Below are 19,962 nucleotides of genomic sequence, written 5' to 3'. Positions count from 1 at the left end.
AGTAGCCGTCGCGACAGCAGCGGCAGAGAAGAAAGCGCGTCGGGAGCACAAATTTGACAGCAGGATTGGAGAAGGGTTAATGCCGACAGACAGAGAAAAGATCCGAGAAGTGTTAGTGGAATATGGCGACTATTTTTCGTGGCCCGGAGACCAACTAGGACTGTGTACGGCAGCAGGGCAGACAATAGAGGCCAGGGGAAAGGACATCCGTGACCGAGAAGCTGAAACTAGAGAGACTATACCCCTGGACGAGGAGGTGCAAGAAGCTCGAAATGAAAGGGTGGACGATCAGGTGCGTCGATCAACACGAGTCCGGATGCCACCGGTACGATACGGACAAATGCCGCAGGTGGCAGTGGGGGCTCTTCTCCTTCTGCTAGGACTACTAGGACCGCGGATGGGGGAACTTTGCCCACCTACTCAACTGCGGTCGGTAGACGACTCAGTAGACGACTCGGAGAGGGAAAAACGAGCGGCGGAACATCATACATACCCACTCGAGCTATGGAGTGTGGGAGCAGCGTTGTTTATGGCCAGTGTGGCTGTGTTCAGCATCCAGTGGTGCCGCGGGAGAAAAGGAGACGTTAATAGGGCCGACCTTCGGGAACGCCTACGGATAGTGGAGGAGTTCGTAGAAGAAGAAGCTAAGAAGCGACGTGCGCGGCGGTGGAGTACCGCCGAAAGAAAAAGGATGATGTTTTTTTTTTTTGGGGGGGGTGTCATGTGACTTATATCATGTACCAATGTTCCCGAATTTCTTTCGGTATATCTTTTTTTGTAATGTTTGTTTTTTTAGTAATGCATTCGGGGACGAATGCAGCTAGAGGGGGAGATGTCACGTGGTCAATGACCACGTTATGTGATCCGGTATGCAATGCTACCGGACGTGTGACGTCAGTGTTTTCCCCCCATATATAGTCCCCCGTGGTCGTGTATCGGGAGGCAGTCTTAGTCTTGTGAACGGTCAATACAACATACTGTTACAATACTCATAAAAAGAAAAAGTTATTCTTAATGCGAGGGGGAAAAATAGAACTTTTTTCTTTGTTAACCACTACCACAGACTACGAGGATATCCCCTATCTCACTGTGTAGGTGAGGCTTAGGCTTACCACTAGGGGCATGGCGTACGGATTGGAAAAATTTTTCTACTTTTTTCTCATTGCAGTACTGAATACTTGCTTCAAACCAGACATGCCGTTTGATCACCAAAGTGATCGATCGCTCGTTCATTGATCATTCAAGAAAACTGATCAATCACTCGCTCAATCGATCATTTTTCGATCGCTCGCTCAATCGATCATTTTTCGATCAAAGAATTTGTAGAATTTTAGTTTTCCGTGCGTTACACGTATAATTTACAAGCTGATTCTTTACTTATACCCAAAACGTCAAGCTCCGCCCCTTTCCCACATAAACTACTCCCGTGAACGCTATTTAGGGATTTTAAAAATGACAAAAATTTTTTCACTTTTTAGCAATTTGAACGCACACCTTTCCCAGGTTACGGCGTAAATTTATGTGAAGTATTTTAGACGCAAATTGCAATAAAAAAAGGAAAAAGGAGGTTGGGAAATCCAGGGTGTCTAAATCCTCTTGGTAAACCAAATGGGAATTAAAGAGACCTCTATCAAACTAAAATCTACCGCTGATTTATTTCATTTTGGCATGTGTGTCTGCAAAAACGTTTTAAAATTGCTTTCGCAAATCATAGATGGCGTTCTGTTAGTGATCAAAATTGATCAACGACCTTTCGATCTCGATCTCGATCTGAGTAATTGATCAATCGAAAAAATCTATTGATCAAATCGATCTGAATCAACAATCGAACGCAGTATGTCTGCTTCACACACACGTGTTAGCGGGAATCGTAGTTAACTTTATGTCTTTTATTGTACACTTTAATTTTCTAGATCCTTTTCCAATATCCCGTGGATTATTTCAGAATTTAATTCAAATTTTTGGTTGGGTTTCTTAAATTATATATTTACCCCTTCTTTTCCGATTTCGGAACGGTACGTCCGTACTACATAAATACTTCTACTACTATACTACATAAATTCTGAAATGTGTTGAAGCTTCCTCTTCTAGAAATCTTTTCTAACGAATACTGAAGCTGTCAGTTTTCCACCAGCCCACATAACACAAGGTAGTCTGTCGGATGTCCGACATATGTCGAGGTCGGATGTTTAGTACATCTTTTTTATATCAGCCGGATAGCCCGACATTAGATTTGGATGTTCGACGGATGTAATTTTTCGTGGTTTTGACCACCCTAAATAGCGCCGTCAGACACTCTAAGGATATCCGAACGGGCTTTCATTGGGCTATAAATATGACATGTATTGGATTTCTAATCTTGTAAAAATAATAGCCGGTGTCTGGATTCAAACTCGGGTCTCCCGAACAACGGTCGAATCTTATTCCACTGCGCCAATTTACGCACAGTGTTAATTTCATTTTCAAAAAATCGAATCGAATTGTTGTAAAACACTTTAGGTTTTTTCGATAACAAATCACCAACAGGATTTTGAAAAAGTCAAGACAATGTCGAACTTAAGGTTAAACCAGATGTGTATAAATTGCAATGAAACAAATTATGCTAAATATTTTTAAAATTTTAAACTTCAGCATGATTTATTAAGTTTAAAGCAGTTTTTCATTATTTGAAATTAAAATCCTATCATAAGTATGCTTCCTTCGAATATTACTAAACGCCGAATAATATATATTTTCTTTGCTCCATTATTTTATAGCTTAAAATAATTTCCAATGACTTGGTTTCCTTAAGCTAAACGGCAAGGGTGCGCAAACAAAATCACGACTTTCATAAATTTTATTAATTTTTTTGTAATAAATTTGAAAATAAACCATCCCGGCAAATAGATAACTACCCCTTTATTTTTTAATATTTGTCGTGGTAAATGCTGGACTTAAAATCAAAATACGTTCTAGGGCAAAATTTGAACACGGTAAGTTCCCCCTTTTTGGAATCAAATAAATTTCGACAGTCAATAATAAAACTTAGCGATTGGCCTCGGTTAGCTCTAATCGAGTAAACAACCCCGCACCGAAAAAGCCTTGTTTTTAAAAAACACACCACCCTGGGGGTTGCAAAAATGTCCCGACCTGTAACTTGCCTTAAAGCGTAATACCTTAAGGCATTAAAAAAATATCTAGACTTACCCAACCCTACCCTGTCGTGTCCATCACCCCGTCTACCCTCCCCCTTAAAGAAAAACAAACAAAAAACCCATTACCCCGCCAATAGGTGGCTTTAAAAAATTAAATCGGTGTTCGGATTTTTGTGCAGGATACTGTACACTTCAAAATAAGATCAACCACGGCAGCATGCTTTGTCGGTTTGACAATCATCGAGATCGCGAAAGAAGGAAGCTGCATATATTTCAGCCGAGTTACATCAACAAGATCCTTAGAAAGTTCGGCATGAAAGAGTGTAATCCGAAGAGTCTTCCCGCAGACCCGTGTTTAAGACTACCGCTCTCGGATGAGAAGAGATTATCTGTCGCAGAATGTGAAACACCATATCGTGAAGCAGTTGGTAGTTTGATGTACCTCATGACAGCCTTTCGCCCAGACATCGTCTTTGCCGTAGGACAAGTAGATCAACACTGTGAAAATCCTGGAGCTCATCACTGGACTGCAGTCAAGAGAATCTTTGCATACCTCCAAGGAACATCAAATTATGGATTCTGTTTTAGCGGCGAAGAAGGCGGTTCTCTGATTGGATTTACCGACGCAGACTATGCCGAAGACCCAGCTAGTCGTGGTTCAACTACAAGTTTTGTTTTCCTTTAAACTTTGGTCCAATAGTATGGAGCAGCCGATGACAGAACTGTGTTGCCCTTTCCACCACCGAAGCTTAGTTTTTAGCAGCAGGCGAGACAGTAAAAGAAGCCATCTGGCTTAAACGCATGCTGCATGAGGTGGATCCGCAACGGGTGACGTCGGTGCCCATACTCTGTGACAATCAGAGCGCGATCAGGCTGATAAAGAATCCGGAATTTCATCAACGTACGAAGCACATAGACGTCTGATACTACTTCATACGAGACACACTAGAGTCCGGAGATATCGCAGTCTCACACATCAGGACGGAGGATCAATTAGCGGAAATCTGTACGTAGCCACTGCCAATCTGTTCTCCTACCGTACAATGAGCAGTGATTTCATCTAATGATCAATTGGGAAGCCAAAGTCTAGCACCAAGAACTCAACTACAAATATTTGCTGTAGCAACTTAGCGTAATACTGCAAGTAAGAACATCTTTTAATCACTTACAGAGTTGTTATTGATTCTTTAAATGGTTGTATTTGTAGACAATCGTGTCCAGGCAGTTCCTCGTCGCAAAGCAATGATTTCGTAAAATGATAATTTGAACTGTCGAAGTCTACCATCATCTGCAGGGTCGACTCAAGTTAGTAAAGGAGCAGCTGAGAATAAACCTGCTAGTACAGCAGAGAAGCAACGTTTTAACAGGGTTTTGTGAGTCAGTTACTTTCTTTATTCAGTTACCAACTGCATGAGAAGTATTAGTGTTTGTTGGCTCTCGCCTCCAAGCGGCGTCAACTGTCGTCGAACGGACAGCGATTTCATCTCATGATAAATTGGGCAGCCAAAGTCTAGCACCAGAATTCTCGACTGCAAGTATTTTTGGAGCTTTTGAGTGTATTGTTTGTAATTGAATACAACTAAAAATTTGAAACTGGAACTCTTTTATTTCTAAATAATGAATTATGATAACTAGATCTAAACGCGTAGCGATTCCTATAAAATTATATTAAATGAAATTTTCTAGATTTAAACTTCACGCCTCAACGTAATGGATGGTAATGTCCAAATCAGGGATTAGGCAGAATCAACATGCAATTTAAAATAATAAAAAAACGACAACTTCGTGTTTTTTGTTTACGAAGAACAAGAAAAACACACATTTTTTATAATTTAATGAAGAATAGGGACTAAACGATCCACCTGAAGTTTTTAAATGAATGATGAATTAAATATTTTATTATATTAATTAAATTAAATATATTTCTTTAGATTTCTTTATATATATATTTAAACTTAATTATTCATGTTATAATTGTTAAACAAACATACAATTTTCATGACCAGGTTCATTTTGAAATCTCATTTAAACTTTAAACGCGGGTCTACCGCATTGCTGACAAAAACTGATCTTATAATCCATTAACAACTTACCAGGTGATTTCAATGATGAAAAGAATTTAGTATTTCTATATGCTACCCGACTATAGGGCTGTTCGACATCTATTTCGCATTTGATTCTATCGCGCAACGCAGCATTCGACGGCCGATTTTGTCTGCTATAACTGAATTGTGAAAGGAAAAAAAAAAAAAAAAAATTCAATAAAATTAAAAAAACTGGGCATCACATTCAGCAAATCCAGGAACATCCAATGTACAGAATGGAAAATTTGGAAGACCCAAGTCCATCCGCCCCTGTGTCGTTGAAATTGAGTGATCCAAATTTATCGTTGTGTGATTTATCATACGCCCAAAAGGTGAAACTCACCCAGGAAGTCACCCGTCTCTTTGGACAACTGCATAAGATGCAACCGAATCAAGCCGGCACAGCTCTTATCCTTCACCCCAAAACTACGGCCCAAAAACTCCAAATCTTGGCTACCTCCCAGGTACTAGAGTACAAAGTGACTATTACCAACATAGAAGCAGAATGGCTCAATAAAGGTGTAATACATGGGGTTCCAATCGAATTGCATGGAAGCAACGAACTAGACACCCTCATGGAGGAAGTAGGAGTCACAAACTACACAGGTATCCCATCGAAAGCAGGAAACAGCATCACAGTTATACTCACCTTCCCGACGACCATTATCCCCCGAAGTCTCCTGATTGCTGATTGGAGCTACCCAATTAAACCTTATATACCAAAACCATTACAATGCAAGAAACGCTGGAGACTTGGTCACTCCCAGAAAACATGTAGACAAGAAACAGTATGCCCAAACTGTCACAAAGGTCACCTACAGAACGAAGACTGCAACCATCATAAGTTCTGTATAAATTGTCATAGTAGAGACCATAGCTCCACTGATAAGGATTGCCCTAAATACAAGAAGAAACAAGACATTATCAGGATGGCTATCAAGATGAAAATTTCGTTTAATGAAGCTGAAGCTAGGCTGAACCAAAATACTTACCAGGACTGGACTTTCGTCCCAGAGATCCATCAAGCTGAACACCCCAGAAATTCACAACCCCGTAAGCAGCAAATCGAATCAACCCAAGAAATAGAAACACTCAAATCAAGGATCGAAACACTAGAAAACAAACAAAAGTCTACAGAAGAAGCACTAACGAAAATTGAGTTGAACATAGCCAAACTGGTCAAAATTGAGGAAAAAATAGCTTCCTTAGAAAATTCTATTCAAGAGGGCTCGAACAAATTACCCAACCAGCTAGACCAAAAATTTGCCATGCTGCTAAGCAACATAGCAACGAATAGACGTGCACCCTCAAGCAAAATTCCTAAATTGATGGGTAAAACAACCACCAGCAAACAGTATGAACCAGAAGTAACAACACCAGGACGATCATACCTGCCCTCTTCCCCTGAAATCGACATGGATGTAGACGGAATACTATCAGAAACATGGATAAACCAACGAACAATTGAAAATAATGAATAATAAGTTTAAAATCTTACAATTCAATGCAAGAGGCCTTAATAAAGATAAAAAAACGAATTTCAAGCATACCTCTATCACATAAAACCTGATGTCATCCTCTTATCCGAAACGTGGTGGAAGGATAACTTCGTACCAACCTTCCCAAATTTTAAGATGCACTTCTGTAATCGCCCATCAGGAAGAGGAGGAGGTGTAGCCTTACTGATACGTAAGGACTGGCAAACTACCCCGATCGCTATACCAACCCTCTCAAACTGTGAAGCAATTGGGGTTACCCTGACCATCTCGGCCTCAAGGAAAATTGAAATATTTTCAATTTATTGTCCAAATGGAAACTCTACCATCTCTAGTCTCTTATCCTATCTGTCAAACAGGAAAAATGAATGCATTATCGGTGGAGATTTTAATGGACATTCACCAAGATGGACCAAAGACAACACGTTCAATACGGTGGGCAGGGAAATTGAACAATTCCTAACAGGTGCAGATCAACTAATCTTAATCACTCCGAGAGGCCTAACTACTAGAATGGATCCAAGTACACGCAGGTGCAACACGCTAGACCTCCTAATAACCCATCCAAGCCTCGCCTATCATGCTAATATTCCATGGTCGGACCCTTCTTAAGGAGTGACCACTTCCCAATCCTCACTGAATTGAACTCTACAGACCGCATCAACAAAGAAAAAATTCAACCCAGATGGACTCTGGTAGATGACAAATGGCCGGAATGGAACAGGAAGATATCTGATTACCTCCGTAGAGAACATATCCTGACAATAGCCAACCCAAAAGAGGCATTCAAAATCTTCTACACTGCTATCACACAAGCAAGTAAAGAAACTTTCCGCCTGAAATCAAATAGAAGTCAGACAAAGTACCCCCAAAGACCATGGTGGAATCCAGAGTGCTCAAAAAGAGTTGCATTATGCCGCAAAGCATGGAGAACTTGGACCAAATGGCCCACGCCTGAAAATAAATCAGACCTCAACAGAGCAATCGCGGAAAAAAAGAAAACTATTCTGACTTCGAAAAGAAATGCATGGGATAAGTTCCTCGCCTCCATAAATATGAATAAAGATCCCAAGGCTACATGGAATTTCGTAAAGAAAATGTCCAATTTACCAGTGAAATCTCCCCAGTGCAACCATTTAACCTACCAGACGGAACGGAAATCACCCAACCGCATCAAAAAGCACAAATCCTAGCAGAAGTTTTCACAAAATATCAACGAATACCAACACCCTCTGACAACAACTCCAAAACCCACGTTAAACAGATGGAAACAGAAATCAGGAAAGCCTCACAGGATTGCTGGATAGATAGTTACAATCAACCGATAACACTTACCGAAATACAGGAAGCCATAAACCAGCTGAAGAATACCACCATGGGAGACGACCTAGTCCACAACACTATGCTAAGAAACCTAGACAAAACAAACACCGAATTATTCCTTCATCTTTTAAACCTATCCTACAACACGTCATACATACCTAGACAATGGAAAATTTCCACCATTATCCCTATTCCCAAACCAGGAAAAGTACCTTCGGACCCGGAAGCATACAGACCTATAGCCTTAACTTCCTGCGTTAGCAAGCTGATGGAGAAAATAATCAGTAAACGACTGGCATGGCACCTTGAAACTAATATACTTCTACCAAGCAATCAAGCAGGATTCCGCCAAGGCCGTTCAACCCTAGACCAGATCCTGACCCTGGAGGCTCTCATTAAACAAGGTTTCAACAAAGGCATTAATACCTATGCTGTCTTTCTGGACATTGCTGGAGCGTACGACTCGACGTGGCACCTCGGATTGCTTTTCAAACTTTCCCAGTTTAGTATTCGGGGCAAACTCCTTCTATGGATAAAACATTTCCTGGAAAAAAGAAAGATGAAAGTAACAATTGATGGAGGTAAATCTGACACCGCAAAACAAAACGTAGGAGTGCCCCAAGGATCAGTCCTGAGTCCCATTCTCTTCCTAGTGATGATGCACGATTTCCCATCAAGAAAACTGAACACTAACATCATCTTCACAGACGACGTAGCTACCCTATGCAGAGCCCAGAACAATCACACTGCACTCCAGATCCTTCAACCCCACCTGAACGCAATAGGAAAGTGGGCCACAAAGTGGAGATTGAAATTCGCCGTCCCCAAATGTGCGTTAGTTGTCTTCTCAAGGCAGAGACATCCCCCAAAAAATCTAAAACACGTTTTAAATAGCCAGATAATCAACATGACAAACGGATTCAAATACCTAAGAGTGATCTTCGATTCCAAACTAAGATGGAACGCCCAAGTGGACTATGTGTGCTCCAAGGTAGAAAAGAAAGGACTGGTGCTAAGATGCTTAAGCAAGCAAAGATCGCCACCGGATATCACTACGCTTATTAACCTTTACAAAGCCTTAGTCAGAAGCGTCTTTGATTATGCCTCACCAGTTTTAGTTTCTGCGACGAACTCCCTTTTAAAAAAGCTGGAAACCACGCAAAATAAATTTCTACGCCTTATCCTGCAAGCCTTCCGCTCCACCCCCATCATACAATTACAGCTGGAACTCGGGATAGAACCACTCCTAGACAGACGTAAATACCTTGCAACAAGATATTTAGTAAGAGCTACAACAAACAACCACAATAACCCAGTTCAATCTTTACTAAATAACTTGCAACACCATCGAATAAGTTGGAAAATTCGATCCACACCGAGCCTGATCCTAATCAACGACTACCTTAACGAATGCCTTAATGATAGGGGAAGAATAGAGACACACCAAATAGGACACTTACCTCCGCCATGGGAAATCAAGCACTTTCCATTCCAAAAACTGGCCATCAGCAAGAAGGAAGCCATCTTGAACCCTCCTAAAACAAGAGCACTCTTTGACAAATTTCTAGTTAACATGCCCAAGTACAGCATGGTATACTTCACTGACGGTTCCCATGACCATATACAAGATGTAGCTGGATATAGTGTATGGTGCCCAAAACGTCATCTGGCAGAATCCTGGAAACTGACCGAAGCTCGCAGCTCTTCAACGACGGAGCTATGTGCAATAGAAAGAACATTAGATATTATCAAAGAGTATGAAGCACAAGACAACGTACTAGTATGTGACTCTCTATCTGCCCTCCAATTGACTACAGGTTCAAAATCCACCAAAAGTGTTCTAATTAACAAGATCCTGCAAAAACAAGAAGATATAAGAAGCTCTAAGAAACAAATAATTAAACTGTGGATCCCAAGCCACGTAGGTATTGCAGGAAATGAAAGGGCTGACTCCCTAGCCAAACTTGGACACACATCCTCCCTTGTAAATGAGAACAACAACAACTCAGTAGAAGAAATCCTACAAGAAATAAAAAAAAACATCAACAAAGCCACACTTACCAATCTCACCTCTATACAAAGCTCTTCAAACAGGATAAATGCTATGCTGCGTACAGAAATGGGCCCCCTCCCCTGGCATCTGATATTTTCAACTCCAATCAACCGTAAACTCCATAGACTTCGCAGTGGGCATAACAAGTTGTCACCTATCATGTCTAAAATAGACGACACAATAGACTCCCAATGCCGAACATGCCACATCTCTCTTACTTCTGAACACATCATTATCCACTGCCCAAACTTCCAACCTGAAAGAGACAAACTGAAACAAATAATGCAAAAATTGAATACTGATTTCTCTCTACCTACTGTACTCGGCATTAACTCATCTATTCCCATTTCCAACCAATATGTTATACAAAAAGCACTTGTGAAATTCCTTGGAGAAACTAATATTCTCAGCCAACTGTAAACAGAAACGCTGAGGAAACGCGAGTGTGACCAAACAAAACGCACATGAAAACTCCCGGAAATATAACAGTGACACCTAACGGCGCAAAAGGAGTCTAAAGAGACTCCAAAACTGGCTGCAGAAGCAGCCGGGTGCCTAAAACTTGAAACTTGAAACTTGAAAGGTTGTTTTTTTTAAACTTCTTCTTTGTTTTCAGTGGAAAAGTTGTCGCTTAAAGTAGTTCAAAGTATAGAGTAATCTGAAAATTTGACATTAATAGAATGGGTGTCAGAAGGTTGCAAAGTGCCCAACTGCCGCAACACCAAAAGCGGAAGTGTAAAAGTATTTAGTTTACCGAAGGCGGGCCAGCCACGAGACCTTTGGTTGAAGAGAATGGCGATAAATTATGGTTGCCATAATACTTACGAGTCCAAATGCATAGTCGGAACACGACATAGTTTTGAAGCGTGGAAAACCTGTCTGTGTGTTCATTTTGTATCAGGTATTCATCTTTATATTATCACCACTACTAACAATAATTATATTTCTGTCATTCTTTTTTTAGGAAAGCCGAGTGGTGAATTCAACCAAAAACATGTTGATTAGGCAGCGTCTATCAATTTGGGATTGAAAAGCCAAAACTACGTATATCTATTGTCTCGTTGTGCTTTTTCATAGTTAAGACAGATTAATTTGCCTTGTGACTTACTTGTTTGAATACGTCCTAATTGTTATAATATATACAATAACTTTTCACTATTAAATGTTGAAAATTATCATCGGTTTGGAATATGCACCCGTCCAAGTACACAGTTGTTCGATGCTGGTTATTTGTTCGTTTATCTATGAAGACACCATGCAAACTTGAAGTAGTCCAGCAACATGGTTGCACACTTTCCCCAATCTAAAAAAAGTTAAATAAAAGTAACAACATGCTTATTTCTGCTATACACATCAATTTTTCTCACCCAGCAGCACACGTGCAATGTGCGCAAATAACTGAGCATAATTGAATTGAAACTGCTACCCATCATGGTTTGTGTGGGCTCTCAATTAAAGCTTGGGAAAGTGAGACCTAACAATAAATGGATTATTATTATTTATGTGATTGGAAATGTAGTTTTACTTTAAGATACATTGGCCTTTATCAATACAACTTGGGTTGCGAGAGCAATTATCATGAAATCTCTAACCAGCCATCTCTAACAGCCTGCTGCGATTCAGAAGAAATGCCCATGTATGCACCAAGGGCCTCCAAGTGGTTTTGATAACTTTTGGTTTCGACCAAATAGATGAATATGTCTGGGGGAGAAATTTTGGGAACATTTGGGCAACAATCTAATCCGTGTATCTACCTAGAATTGAAGATTGAATATTGACACTCACTATTTAACAATTTTAACTTATCTCAGTAACGAGTTTTTGCATCACTTACGAGTCCAATTGCATAGTCGGAACACGACATGGTTTTACACTAACACAAAAAACAAAACGATGAATAACGTGAAACGAAGCACTAACTTTTTCAGCTAAATTTTTAAATTTATTCATATTTCGCACACTAAAAAAACAGTCATAGCAGACAGAATCAGCCGTCGAATGCTGCATTGCGCGATAAAATCAAATGCAAAAAAAAGATGTCGAACAGTCCTTTACCCAAACTGTACCCTACCCTATAATGACCATAACAAGCAATGGAAGGTGACTCTGTTTTCTAATGCAGAAATTTTTCTTGTTAGCCTGGGGGTAGAAGAGTCTACCGAAGATATAGTCTACACTTTTTTCCATACATTTAACAATTACCTGGGGCAAAACATAATCATAACCCCACTTATGATGGTTTTGCGCCAAATACGACCTACATCTATTTTAAAAGGCAAACAATTTATATTTTATTCCCACAGATGGCTATTTCAAAATCAATTAGTGTTCTCCTTTTTCTACAGGATACTGAACGTACCTAAATTAAAAATCGCGAAATGGAACAAAATTCCTCTTGGTTTTCCATATGTCTGCTGTGCCCTCACACGGGCTATCGCCTAACTTCAATCATGGAAAGTATCAATATTATCCATGAAAAAAGAAAATGATAGGCGAAGAATGTCTATGAAAACCTAGGATGTTTAAAGCTATGTGATACTAAAAAAACGAAAAGGAGGAGGGCTTCAACAGGCAAAAGAGATCCAATATGAAGATTGAATTTTTTTACAGAAGTAGTAGATTTAGGGTGAAGTGTGTTTATTTACTTACCATTGACTTTTTTCATGTACAGGTCAGAGCAACTCAAGTATCCTTGTTCCTTGAAACCAACCGGTTATGTCTATATTGTTCTAATAAGCTAGGGCACTAGTGAAAAGGGATAAAGGACTTGTTTTTAAAATGCCACTCGTCCATCAGATGAAAAATACTTTATCTTTGTTCCTTTTTTCCCTGTCTGACCTACCCCCAGTGTCTATATTACCATCACGTAAAGATTGACCCCCGGCCTAGCAGGCCAGTGGTTTCCATGTTGCACGTGTCAAATGGATATTGTTACCGAGTTGCCATGGCAACTCAGCCGGGCTTCGCGCACGCCTTTAATTACCCCTCCTTTTTTCATCTATTGTTTATCTTAATTCGCGCATCTTTATTCTTTTGTTTTTGCGTAAGCGATCGGATGACGTGTATTAACGAGGCAGTCACATTTTTGTCGTTCGAGCGTCTCGTCGCCATTTTTTCGTCATCTCCCGTTTGGCACCCCCCTTTTTTCCAATACAGTATTTTTTACCTACCCCATTCGTTCTAGTTCGTTTTATCGTATCGCCCTTTCGTTCGTCATTTCGCTTTTCGTTTGTAACAGATATTATTAGCCCCCGCCCCAGCATGAACCCACATCACCCACTAGCAAAGAGAGCCTTACGTGCCGACAGCGACGAGAAAATGGCCAATCGCGGGTAACGGTACTATATGGAGTTCTCTAGTAGATCTCCCCCCCCCGGTAGTTTTCCATGTCACGGACGGAAAAGCTAACTTTCTCAAGATGGATATCGCGGCCTTAAAAGCCATCATCCAAGATATTATCCAGCAAGGCAGCCCACCCAAACATTCAAAATCCCCACGTGGAGGTGATCTATTTGTGTACCCGGTTGACACTGTACAACAAGAAGCCCTTTAAAAGGTAATCAGAGCTATAGGTAGATCCATCACCTTAACCCTCCAAAAATCAGCAAACGGTGCGAAAGGGTTCATATGCAAAGTCCCTGGATCAGAGTTAAACGAGAACTACTTGAAGCACTTAACTACCAACGGTTCATAAATGTGAAAAGGTTCAACAGAACCATCATGGGCAACACAGAACCATCCGAGACGGTGATACTCACGTTCGCAATAAACCACCCAGCTAGAGTCACCATAATAACATTAAGTTTTCCGTCCACACTTTTTACCCTAGCCCCTACAAGCGCAATAAATGTTGCGTCTTTAGCCCACCAAGAACCATTGCTTAAATATCGCAACTAACTGCAATAGATGCGGAGCAATACCACCAAAAACGCGTCAACTGTAATAGCTTTTCTCATACCTCGGTCTTTAAAACATGTTCAGCCAACCAGGAATTGACAAACCTAATTAAGTACGCAATAGAACAGAATATAAAAAAATAAAAGAGGCCCGATAGGGAATCATTAACAGATACAGCGGGCGCACCAGACAAACACCGACCTTCACTACAGCACAGGCTCCAGAATAGGAAGCAATCAAACAATATATGAGACAAAAAATTCGCAAATCCAAGAAGAACTTAAAACTCTCCAGAATGCTACCATAAGCAAACTGCATACGAAAATAGAAAATATTACAATAGATGTCGAAAAAAAAAATAAAAGAATTTATGTCTTTGAAGATTAATTTAATAAACGGTTCGATCAGCTCGAAAAAATTTATTAACCCATCTTCATAGGCCAAGTTAACTTAATAAAAAGTTTAAAAACCATCAGTCGTTCTCCTTTGCAAAAAGTTGTGGAAAATATGTTTTCAGCTAAATTCCGCTCATACAATATTATTCAGAAAAATCGTGTTGACAAGCCAGAGGGAGGCGGAGTAGCTGTCCTGGTCCATCACTTCATACTGTAAAGTTTCACAGACCATGTATTTCTGCCAGATTGAGTCTTCTCAGTATTCTGAGACGACTCCTAGACAACTCCAAATATGATGTTACAATCATGCACTTATATACCGAAGATCGAAGGTTAAGAAAAGAGGGGTTTACAATAACTTTTACTTTTGAGATAAACAGCTAGCCTGAGGAAGGTTGTGTACGTGACTTCCTTCCTACTGGGTGGGGTGCTGTTGCTAGGTGGGGTTGCAGCTGCCTGTTACATTCGTTCCCCCGTTCGGAAAGAAGAAATTGGTCCTCCAATTTTCCTCTATGTCGTTCGTTTTTTTTTCTTCTTCTTCGGTATGTAGCATGGCAGCAGTTAGATGAAAACATTTTTTTATTTTATCTGTCCCCAGTTGACCCGGTTTTTTTCCTTCACTATTTAATTCCTACGTTGTCTTATGTATGAAGTTGGAGACATGAAATACAAAATACATTCCCTTTTCACGCTATTCATTACCATTGGCTAAACATGGGTTAGCAAAGAAATAATTTCTACGTTCTTTTTTAGTCGGAATGCTACGGTTCTTGGTTTCCACTTTTTTATGTGTGATTCTTGATTGTCTTTGTGATCTTCCGTGTTGGTTTTGAAAATGAGGCCACCCACTTTTTGTTTCCTTATTGGTCACCACGGCAACTTTGATGAGATGCTTGATGGTGATGATTTTGAAGATTAGTGTTGTTTTGTAGTGTTTGTGTTATCGTAGTAATTTGCAGAATTGGGAATAATTTTTTATTAACGTTCTTAACGGTTTCCAGATTAATAGGAAAATTCTTCACTGTCGGGCGCCCTTCGTTTCCGGTTTTGACGATGTATCCAGTATTCGAACACGCTTTATCGAAATTTGTCAGTTGTACAGTCTTCTGGTGTCTTTCCGTTTGAATTTATTTCTTTGGTATTAGCTCCGTATCTGATAAATATATTCATTACGTCAGAGTGAAATATTGCTGCCAGGTGCAGAGCTGTGTAGTTGTCTGGTATAGTCTTTTGGTCGATGTCGATTTTGCTCTTTTCTTCACATGCTGCTCTAACGAGGCATCCGTTTCCATATCTTGCTGCATAGTGTAACACAGTGCTGTTATCCTTTGTTATTTGTGTGACATTGGAACTACACCATAAATAGTTGGCGATATCTTCATGTCCGTAGGCGATTGCAACCGTTAACGGTGTTTCTCCCAGGCTATTATACGCTGCAAACTTGTATTTGTGATATCGCAATATCCTGATTAAGAGCTTGTGGTTCTTCACTGCCGCTCTGTGTGCGATGGTCTGGACATCCTCTTCTATGTCTGGGTCAGCTCCGTAGTCTAACAGTAAATCTGTTATGTCCAGTTTTTTGGTTTTCTCGCTCCTATAAAGTAGTGTTTTGCCATCAAATTTCTGGTTTAGAAATTCTGCCTTCGGATGGTAATTCCATGCAGCGGGACCCAATTTCTTGATGATACATCTACTTATTTCTTCCCTTGGGGCGTCTATCATCTCTAAGAAAATTTCCTTTTCCTAAATCATGTAGTCGTGTCCAAGGCTTGCGTTTTTTTGCGAATGGCATCTGCTCTCGCTGCGGATAAAGTTGGGTGCGTTTTCATTGCATAGTTACTACATTTAGGCGGTGTTTTTTTGTGTGTAGCATTTGGATCTAATTTGAACGTTGGTGGATAATAACCATAATCTCCGAAAAATCCTTCTCGTTGTGTTTCACCTTCTGTTTCTATGTTACTTTCGATCACTATGTAGTTTATTTCTTGTTGCGTTTCAACATCTGTTGCTTCACTACGTTGCACTGCATCTTCACTGTCTCGTTCCATCACTAATGTTTTTTCTTTGCTTTTCTTCACTACGATGAAACCTCCCATTTTCACTTAAAACTTGATCGTTCAGTGGCTGTTTTAACACTAATGGTATAGTGGACACAAATCAAGTTTTTTTGGTTTTTTTTCAAATGTGTCACATTTAGTTTTTTAATATACTTACTACTTTTCTTTATCCCCCTTTCACCCGTGTTCCTTAAAAAAATGTTTTTAATCTTTTTTTTTAATTTTTTTTATATTTTTTTTAAGTTTATTGTTTTTATATTCAGTTTCTGTTGAAGCATCTGCAAAGGTCTTCCCATACCATTCCATAACCCACGACGTAAGTGCACGACGTGTGCTTTCATGTGCATCTACGAGGTTGATCCGGTTCCAATTTTCTTCCATTTTGGGATAAATACTTCCATGTTGCGTTGCGCTTGGTCGGGCAGGGCGCGATTGTGCAATTCTTTCCGTGGTAAGTGGTGTTGGTGCCGCTATTCTATTAAACGGTTGTTCTGTAATCTCTTCTGTTTCTTGAGTGTTTGAATTAGCAATCATTGAGGTTAACTCGTGAGCTTCTTCTAGGTTGACTCCGTTTCTTCTCAGTCTTCTAGTTTGGCGGATTCTTTCCATGATTCTTGTGTACGGGTCGCATATGAGAAACATGCGTAGATATATGAGGAATGCAATCAAACCAATAATCGATAGGATCCAGGTTTAGCACGTGAATATTTGCTTTTTGCTATATCCAATATCCGTCTGTTGAATTATGTTCCCAGTTGTGCGGGAATACGTTTTAATTCACCAAATGAGTTTTCAAGAAACAATCGGAGTAATGATGAATAGACCATCCGTCTACTCCAATTGTGCAGTTCTTATCTTCGTAGGTAAAGAATGGCTGAAATCCACATTTCGATCCTTTTGCGGAGAGAAAAATCCGTTTTGCTTCGCATTGTTGAAGTGTCATTGTTTGTCCAAATCCTTGTAGCCTCGAGCAAATTGGCAGTCCAAGTGTTGACGCAGCGAGAATGCCGTTACCTTGGGCTAAAATCACAGCTTGGTTTCTCTTTATCGTAGAAAATTGACAGTATACGTCACGGATTTCTTTAGCGAGCTTGTTCTCGTGTTCAGTTTCAACGCTGATTTTGTATTGCTCGTCTATTTTAGTGATTTCGAATAAAATTTTTTCATTGAATTTATTAATGTTTTTGGGTAGGCCATTTTTCGGAGTTTCTTCTTTTATTGGTACCTCCGGTATCTGTTCTAGTGTTAAAGATGCTGCTTCGGGTATTTTTTGCTGAGCTGTTTGTTCAGTGTCCATTATTGCATTTTCCGTAATTGTCCTTCGTGACCGGAGGGTCTTTTATTTTTTCGGTTGTTGTGTGATATGTTGTTGATTGGCTTATTAATTCAGTTGTTGTTGTGGTCTTAGTTGTTGTTGATGATATTGTAGTGGACGTTGTTTTAGTTGTAGTTGAGGGAAATGTAAGCTCAATATTTGTAGTTGTAGGCTTAGTTGTTGTAGTTGTTTTCTTAGTAGTTGTAGTCGTAGGCTTAGTAGTTTTAGTTGTAGGCGTAGTAGTTGTAGTCGTAGGCTTAGTTGTTGTAGGCTTAGTAGTTGTAGTTGTAGGCGTAGTAGTTGTAGGCTTAATTGTTGTAATTGTAGGCTTAGTAGTTGTAGTTGTTGGCTTAGTAGTTGTTGTAGGTAGTGTGCTTTTAACGGTTGTTGTTATTGCCGTTGTTGCTATTGTTGTTTAAATTGTTATTGTGCTTAATCTTGTAGTCGGTTTTGTTGTCGTCGTGGTGCTTGAAGTAGACAAAATAGATTTTTGTGTGGTGGGCGTGGTCAAGCTTTCGTTGTTTGCTTTCCTTTCTCTTTTGAGAAGAGGTGGTATAGCTGGGAGTTGTTTTCCGTCCAATGATTGTTGAGTGTTAAGCGCTATAATTGCTGATGCCGAAAGCGTCTTTATTTGGTGTGGATTTCGATATTTTAAACTGAACTGTTGTTTTCGACTTGAGCCATGGCAACGTCTCAAGCTCAGACGTTCTACTTTTAGTGTGAGACACTTTCTGTCTGACGCCGGTGAATGAAGACCAGTTCTGTCTGTTGCCATGAGTTGTCCAGTATGTTCAAAAGGGCCCCAAATGGAGTTGGTGTTAGTGCACTCCTGTAAAACAAGCATCATTGTGTTTGCTTTGATGAAAACATTACTGTTGAATGGTTTGATGGTGAAACCAGACGTGTACTCGAAAGCTTGGTCTTTGTTAGTTACTTTGCTGCAGTTTCCGACGGATACTGCAGTAATGTTAGGAAGCTTAGCAGCAGGAATGTTACGGAGCTATGTTCCTCTTGACATTTTATCCAATCTGCGTCACAATCCTCCACGATTAGTTGTCTGTTAAGCCCGTGATGTGTGTCACATTTTTCATTTGGATATTGTCCATTTTTCCACAACCCCCAGGCGATCATGACCCAGATGATATTTCCACTGCCATGATTTGCTTTCAGGATACCTTTAAATATGGGTGAGTTGATTGTGGTGGTAACCGCATTTCGTTGTTCTAATCGGACTTCTTGAATATCTTGCAATGTTACGTCGGGGAAATTTTTTTATAACATCCGGGTTGGTATTTATTGTTTCAAAAAACAGCTGCTGGTTTTTTCTGGTATCTCCCTCCATAGCACACTGTTCCAATTTTAAGTTTTCGTCCATTCCTACGGTAAGAAACATTTCTGATTCTTGAGAAATTTGGTAGTTGTTCTCTTTTTCTAATATCCATCTAGTTGATTCTTCTGAACAGGTTGCAGCAAATACGTAGTCGTTTGTGGTTTCCGTGATGCAAATATTAGGGTTTTGCACACGTATTATTTGATCGACAATGTATTCAAATTTCGATCCTGGTGGGAGAGGGTAATCCTTTGAAACTTGACTGTACGTTATTAAAGGATTTCTGCTTCCAGACTCGTAAGTAATGTAGATTGTTGCATCCTTTTGTACGATTTTTCCATCTTCATTGATTATTTTTGGTCTTCTATGCGCCAATCTTATAGTTCCCCAGGCATATGAAATGCTGCAGAGGCAGGTCTCAAGTTGTTTGTCTCCGATTTGGGCGTTGAAAAGAATGTGGATTTTTTGAAGAAGAGAGCTTTGTGACCTGGACTTATACGGTTCTCTGTAGTCTTCGCATCTGGTGTAGTGTTGCAAGTACTACCCTCTATTGTCGCATTTTATAACTATAAATGTTTCCCCTTCTGTCTAATTTGTATTACCACCCCTAGATGATTGGTCGATCTGGAGTCGACCATAAGTCTCTCTAAAACTTAGAGAGGGGATTCGGGATTTGGCCCGACGTCCGACAGGACGTTAAGAGGTGGCTTTGCTTGAAGCTGGCTAGCCTCGCGTAAGTCCTTAAAGAAGGAGCCTTGTGTAAACTGGCTACCCTTCGCGTATTCTGTTGTAAATAGTAACTTCTGTATTATTTGGGATGAATGTTTGTTGTAAGCTTTGTGCCCGAGCTTGTGCCAATAAAGAAACTGTAACATTTG

At 40.0% G+C, this 19,962-nt stretch overlaps 2 long non-coding RNA genes and 1 pseudogene across 3 annotated transcripts; 1 reads left to right on the top strand and 2 right to left on the bottom strand.

Annotated features, from left to right (window-relative positions):
• Positions 1-9,731: 9,731 nt before the first annotated feature.
• On the bottom strand, positions 9,732-10,508 carry LOC123474234. Of its 2 annotated transcripts, none has more exons than XR_006648846.1 (4): positions 10,408-10,490; positions 10,099-10,346; positions 9,816-10,018; positions 9,732-9,754 (listed from the first exon to the last, which is right to left on the bottom strand). It is a non-coding gene; the product is annotated as an uncharacterized LOC123474234 (long non-coding RNA). The 2 variants fall into 2 exon arrangements; XR_006648845.1 differs by having other exon boundaries at positions 9,733-9,754; positions 10,404-10,508.
• Positions 10,509-11,248: 740 nt separating this feature from the next.
• Positions 11,249-11,954, bottom strand: LOC116936674 (annotated as a pseudogene).
• Positions 11,955-18,982: 7,028 nt separating this feature from the next.
• LOC116916330 lies at positions 18,983-19,962 on the top strand. Its single transcript, XR_006647074.1, has 2 exons — positions 18,983-19,381; positions 19,468-19,962. It is a non-coding gene; the product is annotated as an uncharacterized LOC116916330 (long non-coding RNA).

The sequence above is a fragment of the Daphnia magna genome, linkage group LG1 (genome assembly GCF_020631705.1).
Source record: "Daphnia magna isolate NIES linkage group LG1, ASM2063170v1.1, whole genome shotgun sequence".
NCBI lineage: Eukaryota > Metazoa > Arthropoda > Branchiopoda > Diplostraca > Daphniidae > Daphnia > Daphnia magna.
Note: the sequence above shows the minus strand (reverse complement) of the source record. Positions and strands in the feature narration are given on the sequence as shown.